We start from the raw sequence: 9,756 nt of genomic DNA, 5'->3' as shown, positions 1-9,756 counted from the left end.
ACCTTCTGTACACCACCGTGCGACCTACGCAGAAGTGTTGAGACAGCCTGCTTCGTCCCCGCCGCTGTTTGTCCAGGCCGCTCATCCGGTTGCACTTCCACCAGTCCCACCGGTGCCGTACATCGAGGAACGACGCACGCCTCCACCGTTTCACCATGCCGCTCCTCCGATTGTGCTTCCGCAGGAGCAACCAGTACATTACGCCGACGATCGACGCATGTCCCCTCGGAAGTCAGATGTTTGGCGCACTCCGGATCGCCGTCCTCTGTGCTTCCACTGTGGTGAGGCAGATCATTTGTACCGCCAGTGCCCATACCGACGCCTTGGGTTGCGGGGCTTTTCCGCCTACTCGCCACCACCCCGACTGGGCCAACGACCTCGGGACATTGAAGATTATCTCGCTCAGCAACGCATGCCACCGCCTACCGGGCGGCAGTCGCGCTCGCCGTCGCCAAGGCGATTTTCACCATCGCCTCAGCGGTATTCGAGCAGACGGTCGCCAAGTCCCCGCCGGGAAAACTAACTCCAGCGACCTTTGGGGGCGAGGCCGCTGGCAGTCGACGCGCTGAAGACCTCCGATCGACGCGAGTAACGAAGGGTACCGGACCGACATCAACTGCAGCTGAACGGAATGACCGGCTTTCGCTCGACATACCTGTGGTGATTGACGGTTATGCGGTTAGCGCTTTAGTGGATACCGGAGCGGACTATTCTATATTAAGCGGGAAGATGGCGACGTTGCTGAAGAAAGTAATTACACCTTGGCATGGTTCGCAGATTCGTACGGCTGGTGGTCACGTCGTTACTCCACTGGGAACCTGCACGGCAAGAGTTCGGATTCGAGGATCGACATTCGTGGCGAGTTGCCTTGTCTTACGAGAATGCTCCCGCGACGTCATTCTCGGAGTTGACTTCCTGCAGGAATACGGCGCTGTTATTGACTTACGGGGAGGTGTAGTCACGTTCTCAGCCGACCAAGCAATCGACACAAACGCCGACAAACGACGTGACGACGCGCTACGTGTTTCCGCCGAAAGTGTTACGCTTCCTCCACGAGCCAGTGTTCTAGTCGAAGTGATGTGCGGTGGATTGCGCGAAGGTGGAGTGGTCGCAGAAAGTAACTTAGCGTATCTACTGACGCAAGGTGTTTGTGCGGCCAGAAGTGTGCTACAGCTTCGTGATGGCCGATCTAAGTTGCTAGTCACCAACTTTAGTAACGAGCATCGACACCTTTTCCGCGGTACTTCCATAGCGTTTGCCGAAGAAATAGAACACGTTGCTGAATGTTTTGCCCCTGAACCAGTGAGGATGGCTGACAAGGCACTGGGCAACGTCGACATTAATTCAGAGTTGTCTCAAGACAAACAGGCAGCACTGCACGCGCTCTTGCTCGAATTCAGGGCATGCTTCGCAAGCTCGTCTAAGGTGCGCCAGACTTCAGTTACAAGGCACAGGATCATCACATGCGACGACGCACACCCGATACGCCAGCAGCCCTACCGCGTGTCGGCAAAGGAACGCGAAGCGATTCGTACGCAAGTACAAGAGATGCTTGAAGACGGCGTGATCGAACCTTCCAACAGCTCATGGTCGTCTCCGGTCGTTCTTGTCAAAAAGAAAGACGGAACGCTACGCTTTTGCGTCGACTACCGGAAGCTCAACAACGTAACTAAAAAGGACGTGTACCCACTGCCACGTATCGACGACTCGTTAGATCGACTGCGGCATGCCCAGTACTTTTCGTCACTCGACTTGAAAAGTGGATACTGGCAGATCGAGGTAGACGAACGAGACCGCGAGAAAACTGCCTTTGTGACTCCCGACGGGCTTTACGAATTTCGAGTGCTCCCTTTCGGTTTGTGTTCAGCCCCAGCTACTTTCCAGCGAATGATGGATACTGTCCTCGCTGGATTGAAGTGGCAGACTTGCCTTGTGTATCTTGACGACGTAGTTGTCTTTTCTGAAACATTTGAGCAACATCTTCATCGCCTGCGGCATGTGCTAGAAGCGCTCCGATCGGCTGATCTCACGCTTAAACCTGAAAAGTGCCACTTCGGTTATGAAGAGCTCAAGTTTCTTGGACACGTCGTCAGCGCCAAAGGAGTTCGACCCGATCCCGAAAAACTTGCCGCTGTGGCAGCTTTTCCTCCTCCTGCCGACAAGAAGGCCGTCCGACGCTTCCTGGGCTTGTGTGCGTATTATCGCCGCTTCATTGACAACTTCTCGAAGATTGCGGAACCCCTGACTCGCCTTACCAGGGATGACACGCCATTTACCTGGACGCATGAGCAACAGACGGCCTTCGCTGACCTACGACAACGCATGCAGTCAGCACCCGTCCTGGCACATTTCGACGAAGAGGCTGACACCGAGGTGCATACTGACGCCAGTAACATCGGCCTTGGCGCAGTACTCGTCCAACGTCAAGACGGCATTGAAAGAGTAATTGCTTATGCTAGCCGCTCGCTGTCCCGTGCCGAGGCGAACTACTCTACTACAGAAAAAGAGTGTCTCGCGGTCGTCTGGGCGATCACGAAGTTTCGCCCTTATCTCTACGGCCGCCCCTTCAAAGTGGTGACAGACCACCATGCTCTATGTTGGTTGGCGAACATACGCGATCCTTCAGGACGACTGGCACGGTGGAGCTTGCGGCTACAGGAATTTGACGTCACTATAGTTTATAAGTCTGGCCGCAAGCATGAAGACGCCGACACGTTGTCGCGTGCTCCCGCCGACTCTTTCAGTCGACAGTCCGAGGACGACGACGGCTTCCTGGGCGCCCTCACTACGTCGGACTTGGTCAGATGGCAGCGTGACGACGCTGAAATTCGACCTCTAATCGACCACTTAGAGGGCCGTCAAACAACCATACCACGCCATCTACGTCGCGTCTTGACGTCCTTCTGTCTACGAGACCATGTGCTGTACAAGAAGAACGCCCGCCCGAATGACCGAGCCTACCTCCTAGTAGTTCCCAAAGACTTGCGGGACGATATTCTTTTCGCTTGCCACGACGAGCCTACATCTGGCCACCTCGGCTCCTCACGAACGCTTGCTAGAGTGCGCGAGATGTATTACTGGCCCGGGCTGTCGGCAAGCGTAAAACAGTATGTTAAAGGCTGTCGTGAATGTCAGCGGCGAAAGTCACCACCCCTGAAGCCCGCCGGGTTATTGCAACCCATCGAACCACCTCATAAGCCATTCAACCAAGTCGGCTTGGACATTCTTGGGCCGTTTCCTCTATCAACCGACGGCAACAAGTGGGTGATTGTCGCCACTGACTATTTAACCCGGTATGCTGAGACAGAGGCGCTCCCACGAGCCACGGCTTCTGAGGTAGCGCAGTTCTTCATGTGTCACATTGTCTTGCGCCATGGTGCCCCTTCCATTGTTATCACAGACAGAGGAACGGCGTTCACGGCACAGCTCATGGACGAAATTTTTCAACTAAGCAACACCAGGCATCGAAAGACGACCGCTTACCATCCGCAGTCCAACGGCCTTACGGAGCGACTAAACAGGACCATCACAGACATGATCTCTATGTACATCGACGTCCAGCACAAAACATGGGATCGTATCCTGCCTTATGTGACCTTCGCGTATAATACCGCCGTACAAGAAACAACGCGCTTCACACCATTTCGCCTCGTCTACGGCCGCGAAGTACAGACGATGCTGGACGCTATGCTTCCGTGCCACGACTCCGAGCACCTAACTACTGACGCCGAAGAATTTGCTCAGCGCGCTGAGGAGGCTCGCCAGCTCGCGCGGCTGCACATCGGTGAGCAGCAAGTCTCCGATGCACGGCGCTATAACATCCGTCACCGGCAAGTGCGCTACAGTCCCGGAGACCAAGTGTTGGTGTGGACCCCTGTTCGCCGCCGTGGCCTTTCTGAAAAGTTGCTCAGCCGGTATTTTGGCCCATACAAAGTGCTGCGCCGCATTAGTGACGTGAACTATGAAGTCGTTCCAGACAGTGCGGCGCAAACACGGCGTAGACAACCACCTAGCCCTGACGTCGTTCACGTCGTACGCATGAAGCCCTACGTTGCGCGTTCGTGATTTTTACGCTCCCATGTGCACCCTATGCGCTTACCTCTCTGTTTCTAGAGACGTAGAGAACTGTTTCTAGCTACGCTGCTGTAGCTATCACTGTGTTCTGTGCTCGAGCATTTTCATTGAGCGTGTTTTTTTTTTGTTTTTTTTTGTTGTTTTGTTGTTGTTTTTTTCTCCTTTCCCACACCACTTCTTGAGCATCGAGGCGATGCTCTTTCCGAGGAAGGGGGGAAATGTCACCTGTAGTAGTGGGAATAGGGCAAGCGCAGAGGCGCAAGAAGAACGAAGTGCGCGTGCTAACCGCCCCGCTCGATGGTTAGCTCTCGCCGCCATTTTCTCCAGAGCCCAGCTGCTCATAAATAAACGTCGTTAGCCCCCTTTGAAGGCGCGTGGCAATATATTGGTTGATTCATCTACCCTGAGGGAATAGCTGGAGCCTTTTAGTTGGTTGCCCGTGCTCTCTGTGCACGAAGTATGGGAAAAGGACGTTTGTAATTATAGCGGTGCAGTTTGTTCTGTGCAGATCGAAATCTTTGAATTAGGAATGAAGAATCTCACCAAGCTGATGGAATCATTTATAGACGGTGTGCACGGCAGTGTACAAGTAAATCCTTAACTCTCCCTGAGCCTTTTCATACTTTAACTATATGGAAGACGCTAGAAACTGCTGCGATTCTCTTTGCTAACATGGTATTGCTGCGGACGCGCGATGCTTCTTGGTTTCGGCGTTCTTGAGCATATCACAGGGGACGTATTCCGAAACGCTCCACTTCGGCGGTAGTTCTCCTAGGCGACAATTTCGCCTTCAGGCGCACGCTGGTTGGCTGTTTTAGCGAAATTGGATGAGCTGATTGGCTGGTGGAGCCCGACGTCATTCAATTTTGCTCAACCAGCCAATCAGCGCTCGCCTGAAGGCGAACCGCGAACTATCGCCGAAGTGGAACGTTTCAGAATATGTCCCTTGTAGTGGGGTCCAATGCTGCAATTGCAGTATTTGTAGTGAATGGTCGCTCCGTTGTCACGAGATGAAAGCCAGCCTATAACACGTGATAATAAAATATGTATGAGGTGCAGCGCCACAGGCAAATAAACGCCTGATGCATAGTTTTCGTTTAGCTTACCACTCAGTTTTTTGTCCTTTCGGCGTTCTTCTCGAAACGTGTATTTCGCATTTGCGTGCCTTCCCATGGCAGATGGTGGTCTCGGCACGCTGGAGGTGCAAAGCAGAAGCTCTGTCCCTTTGAGATGCACAAGTGTTTTCACGCTGGTATCGTGCTTCTCTTGTATTAGCGATACGTGGCGCTCACGATACGTGGCTGCGCCTTTGCGCATGACTTCGCGAGCGCGATGCTAGCGGAGAAAGTACTTTAGATGTGCTTTGTGTTCACAAGATGGCGCGCAGCGTCAGCAGCATGTAGAATAACTGTATGCGCAACTCGGCTCCCTACGGGAACCGAGTTGCGCATGGGACCGCCATCTTGCCCGCCGACGCATCCATATTAAGCAGAAAAGCCATTCCTCTTGAATGCAGGATACGGCGCGGCTCATCTGGCCAGTGTGCTGGCTCCTTCATTCCGCGAAGGCTAGGTGGCACAGCGGGCGGCTGTGCAGGCCGTAGAAACTCTATGGTGCAGGCGCAGCTGTGAAGTTGGCTTTCCCTCAAAAGCATGCTTTTTACGCATGTGACCAGAATTGGCGAATAGGGGTGCGACCTGTGCTTCCAATCAGAAGCGCAATGCTGCTCCCCTAGGGGAGCATATACGGTTACTCTAGCAGCGTGTAGCATCGTGAGCGTGCTAGCCACACATTGGGGTTTAGGCTGCCTACATGTGCGCGACTTCACTCCGTTTTTCATTCCCGCCACGCGGACGGAGCCTCTATGCGTGCGAGCCCACTTGCGTGGGGGAGGACGCGGGCGCGCATAAGCCATGACGACAGCAAAGCTTAGAATCAGTGGGTCGTCTTTACGCTTGCTTGCTTGCTATTATATCTGCAATAACGTCTTTATACATTGGCTATTTATTGTACCAAAACAGAAGTTCAAAGTAGCCTAAAAGTTCTCAAGGAGCCAAGCTGAAATTTTTCATCGCCACACGGAGTCCTAAAGTAGCCAATTTGGTGCAAAGTAGCCACCAAGGACAACCCTGGACTGGCTTTATTCCAATTCACCCACTTGCAAACTGCGAGCCAATGAGATGGGGAGATGTCGCCATTTGTAGTTCTCCTCTGGAAACACAACACTGACAACTTAAAGTTATCGCTCAGCGCAAGAGGCCGCCTGCGTGATTTAAAACTACCTCGAACGTTAGTGTTGCTTCTATTTGTTGTGATCTGTTGTTCTCTCTGTTTTTTGCTGAACCTTCTGTAATCAGATTGTAGGCGTGACGCGAATAGGGTTGCGCTTTCTGCGAGCACCAGCAATTACGCTGGAACCTTCGACTAGTCCTGTTTAAAAGCCGATGCACTTGACCCGCAGATCAAATTTTCGACAATCGCCAACTCTGCACGGCGCTATGGTTGTGCTTTGAGTGTTACAGGTTCGTCCAATAAAAGAGTTAATCTCGTGAGAACACTTTTAAATGCTAAGCATTTATTGGCGAAAATTTGCCACTTTGACAGTATCTATCATCTATCTGGGCTCTCACGGCCGTGTCGTTAACTTAGTATTTACCAAAATTGGCATAGTATGACAAGAGTGTATGGCAAACGTAAATGATAGGTCATGACATGAATGTCATGACATGCGTGTCATGTAGGTCATGAAACAGCCGCCTAAATTGAAAATGACCCAGCGAAAAAACTTTAACACTCAAAAACCACTCAAATTGGTTCTGACATGGGTACTAAGTAAAGAAAACACTAAAGGATGATGGTAGAAGCCATAGTCTGACCATGACTCAATAAATCTGACAATGACTCAGTGAAAGAAGATTAACACTCAAACACCAATGGAATGGGTTCGGATGTGGTACTAAGTGAAGGAACAGGCTGAAGGTTGAAGTCATTGTCATGAGTATGACTAAGGCTCATGAAAAAGGCCTTAAGGTTTCTTAGGCCTAGCTAAAGGGACTCCTCAAAACTCATCCGTCTACATCTTGGTGCTCTCATGGTCGTTTCGTTAACTTGCTAGGCTCCCCACACACTGTTTCGCATAACATCGATTCCCGCAGGGCGTCGGAGCAGAAATTAGCAGGAGCAGGAAATTAGCAGATAGCCTTTTTATCCTCAACGTTTACAGTGACCCGTGGTGTACAAACACAAATTCCGAACAATATTTGGTAAAACGCTTGCCACAGGTGCTAATCGTGCGGTGGTAATCGGGGGAGACTGTAATGCTCAACACGCGGCATGGGGCTATAAATTGGAGAGTCCCAAAGGCAGAAACGTCTGTCTAGACGCCAACCTGGTAGACCTAACCCTCGTAACCAATCCTTCAGCTCCCACCAGGAGAGGCACCAGTGTTTACGTCGACGCTACGCCAGACCTTACTTTCACAAAAAGCATAAGGAACACGTATTGGATAAATACACAGCAAGATCTGGGTAGCGACCACAATATAATATAAATAACAGTCAGGGCAGGACCGCGCAAACACAAAGGCAAGACGCTCAAAATTGTCGACAGGGATATATTCCGCAGCAATAGAGAGGATACCAGCGGGTATATTAAAAACATCGCAGATTGCACTGAACAGTTAACAAAAGACGTAAACGCAGCTACACAAGTAGTTCTAACAGAAGCACACTTAGAAGTCATAGACAGTAGGCTCCTGCACATGTGGGAGGCTAAGGAAGGGCTACAAAGGAGATGGAGGAGTCAGAGACACAACAGGGCAATCAGAAGGAAGATAGCGAGATTAAACAGAGACATATAGAGCAGCATGCACAACAGCTATGTAAGCAGCAATGGGAGGAGACGTGTAGTAACATGCACAATCAATTAGGGATAGCAAAGACATGGAACCTTCTCAGGAACCTGCTACATCCATAGGAAACTAAGGCGGTATACAAGCAAAATAATAACAAGGTAATTCATGCCTATTGAGGTTCAGAAGAAGACTTTTTACGGGACGTTACAGAGAAATGTATCTCTCAGGGTAGACCGGCTATACACCCAGACTATAGAGGAGTAGTCAACAACGAACTTGACAGGAAAATTAGAGAAGCAGAAGTAAGGGCAGCCTCGCAAAAACTTTATATTAAATCAACACCCCGACCAGACGGAATCACAAATAAGATACTCAGGAACCTAGATCATGTGTCTGTAACAAAATTGACAGAATATATCAATGAATGCTGGAAAACCAGCAAAATACCACAACAATGTCAGACGGCACACGTCATCTTAATACCTAAGCCGGGCAGGCGCTTAAAGCTGAAGAATCTGAGACCCATATCTCTCACATCTTGCGTTGGAGAGCTCATGGAGCATGCGGTCCTAGCGAGACTAACCAACTATCTCGAGAACAGGGACCTAGGGCGCTATAACGTAAAATGATTCCAAGCTGTTTTGATTCCAATTTATGCTATCAGCCTCCACGATTGGTCAAAACATTTTCGGGCCACTCCCAACTTCGCCTGTCTGTCACGCGACGTCACGAAAACCGCGATAGCTCCCCATCTCATATAACGTGTAGACACTCATTATGCATGATTAAATGGCGCAAAAGAAAAATAATAATTCCTGATTCGACTCCTTTCCACCATTAGCCCTCTGCTATTGGTTCAATGTTTTCTGGCTACGCGCACTTCGCCTGTCTGTCACGCGACCTCACAAAACCGCCAAAACTCACCACGTCAATGTCACGTGTACGCGAAAAAAATGCATAAATATGCCGAACAAAATTGAAAATTTTTCTTAATAGCCACAGACTGCCCCGTTCCGACAGGAATAGACGATGGCTGCCCGCCAATGACTCAGGCCCTCTCTACTAGCACCTGCCGGTGAGCTTATATTTATTTGCGCATGATAAACCTTTTTGCGTGGCAGTAAAACGTTATCGAGCCCTTTCGGCATGCATACGACATCGCTCTGCCAATCCTTGCTGAGGATCCGTTTTAGCGGCATTCTTATCCTGCCGTTGCACGCCGCCGCAATTTTCGACCAGCCACCGCAAGCTAAGTAAAGCGAAGCGGACCAATCGGAGAAGTCTGCACCACCCTCTTCATGCGGTTATCTATTTTTACTGTGCTGGCTCGGCCCCATCAAAAACCTCTTCACTAGAGCGTGCTCCTCGCCTCTTGTCAGTCAATTAGATAAGAAAAACCGCTGAGTATAGGCAATGTTATTGGTTTTGAACGCGAACAAAGGTGACCTCCTATAAACGAGGAGAGGGTTTGATTGGGTTCTTCAGACAATGGTGCGGGTCACCGCCCTATGCTTGCGTTGCTGGTTGCGTAAATCAGGAGTCAGGAGTTTGGAATCAAAACAGTTTGGAATCATTTTACGTTATAGCGCCCCTGTTCCCTCCACGATGCTGGGTTTCAGAAGGAATCTTTCCACGCAGGATGCGATGCTCGAGCTTGAACATCAAATCATAGATAACCCAGGCAGATCCACTAGAGCCATCCGCGGCTTAGATTTAAAGAAAGCTTTTAATAGTGTAACACATCAGACAATACTCAACAGCCTTGAAGAGCTAGCATTACGAAGGAGAACATACAATTATGTTCGTGACTTCCTAACCGGCAGAAAGGC

Source organism: Dermacentor silvarum, chromosome 10, assembly GCF_013339745.2.
Source record: "Dermacentor silvarum isolate Dsil-2018 chromosome 10, BIME_Dsil_1.4, whole genome shotgun sequence".
NCBI classification, from domain to species: Eukaryota; Metazoa; Arthropoda; class Arachnida; order Ixodida; family Ixodidae; genus Dermacentor; species Dermacentor silvarum.
This window is presented reverse-complemented; position numbering follows the sequence as displayed.